The sequence below is a fragment of the Echinops telfairi genome, unplaced genomic scaffold (genome assembly GCF_000313985.2).
Source record: "Echinops telfairi isolate 266 unplaced genomic scaffold, ASM31398v2 ScPeMD7_1;HRSCAF=3_0, whole genome shotgun sequence".
Lineage (NCBI taxonomy): Eukaryota > Metazoa > Chordata > Mammalia > Afrosoricida > Tenrecidae > Echinops > Echinops telfairi.
In genome coordinates, this window is record NW_022103896.1 from 54,206,484 (window position 1) to 54,208,547 (window position 2,064).

Here is a 2,064-nt window from a genome sequence, read left to right on the forward strand (position 1 = left end):
GGCCTTTTCAAAGCCGCACATCTGATAGTCCCTTTGCCGGAAAAGCTCTCCCCCAGAGGGAACTGGCTCACTCCCCTCATTCATTAAGATGTCAAAAACTTTCAAAGAAGTTTTTCTCTAAGAAATAGCTTCACTCTGTCTTTATCCTGCTTTATTATTTTTTCATAGAGCTTAACAAAACTAATGTAGCATATTATTCATTTTTACTATCATCTGCTGCTCTCTCCAACGAGAATGTAACTTCCTGAGGGACCAGGGTTTTCTTTCATTTACCAGTGTCCCTCATGTCTACATAGCACCCAGGGTCACGATGAGTGGGAAGTATTTATTTAACAGATGAATAGATAGCTATTGGTGCACACTTGAAATAACGTATATATTTATGATGCAATCCTTAATGTTCCGAATGAGTTCTATGCTTTTGTGGAAGGTGGAATGGAGAGAGACCTCGTCATTAATTCTCTGTCTCCTTTTGAGTTATATTGTGTACTGTTTCCCTTCAAATTTTTCCCAACATGTTTTCATCTTTGAGATGTGAGTTCACGCAACAGTGCAAGTACAGTGAAGGAGCCTTGGTGGGGGTGGGGGTTAGCCACTGAACATCAAGGTCAGCAGTTTGAATTCGTCAACGCCTCCTCTAGACAAAAGTGAGGCTTTCCGCTCCAATAAACCCTGGGGAGCAGGTCAACTCTATCCTGCAGGGTCACTATGAGTTGGAATTGACTTGACATTCTTGACTTGGATCAATAGTTTGAAAGCCTCCATTCACATGTATAATCTTACTGCCAACCTTTTCAATCTCACCAATTATCACTAATTTTTAACAAGGATACACCTCATTACAAATGAGCATGAGCTTTTATTTGAATAAGAATGCTGTGTAGCGTCAGAGCAAAGGGGATAGACAAAGCTCTGTTCTCCCTCTCTAATGTTGGATGGGAGCAAGATTAAATTTGTTGTTTGTCTTCATAGAGTCTTTCAAATGATTTTTTTTAATTTGGGGCTCAAATTTCAACTCCTTGTGATGAGTGAGCAATACTGCCAAAAGCACACTTCTGAGTAGCAACAAAGCACAATGGGATCTTTCATTGTTAGGAGGAGGGAGCACTTCCGGCGTGTGTTTGTCCAGGCTCCGATGGCAGAGGGGAAAATTACAGAGAGGATGTCTCCTCCACAGCGATGAAAAGAACAAATAGACATGGTTTCAGAGCTGTTGTTTCCCTGCTTGATCTCGGGATGTCCACCTGACAGATGGAGAAACCCCAAACAGCCTCGGTCTGATGCCAAGAGCAAAGGGCATGCTGAGGAAAATAATAGTAGGGAGCCCCCGTGGGATCGGGGCTGTAGGAGTTTCATGGATCCCAAAGCTTTTGATTACATATAAGCAACCTTGAAACATATTTTCAGAAGCCTCCGTCCCTTGATCTGTCACAGAACTGGAGTTAGTCTGACTCCTGTTTCTCATAATCAAGACCTCCTATCTGTATACCTGATTGTTTTCCCCAACTGCTCCTAACAGAACACAGTATCTACTGTAACAAAGCTTAACAGAAGTTTCATTAGAAAAAAATTCTCATGAAATGAAAACAGGTAGTAAAGAGGAAACAGGTTATATATATTCTAGGTATGCAGTCTAGAATTCTTCTAGAATTAAAACCTTTGGCAGGTTTTTTGTTTGTTTTGTTTTACCCTTTCAACATGTAGATTTAAATGATAAAATTTTGGGTTTCTTCATCTGGCAATTGGATATCCTGAGATCAAGCTGGCTATGTTGTAGCCTGTATCAGGATTTCCCTTTCTTTATGGCTAACATGTGTTTTAATATATCCCCAAAAGCCACACTTAATATCACTACATGAGTGATCCAGCAATTCCACTCCTATGAATATACCCAACATAGAGGAAAGCAGAACTGTAAATGGATACGTGTGCACCGATGTGCGCTGCCGTACTATTTACGATAGCCAAAATGTAGAAACCTCTTAAATTATAAATTATCTGTCAAAGTCACTTTTGCTCTTTGGGCAGACAGAAAGTCAGAACTGGAAGGCAGTGTTAGGGGGG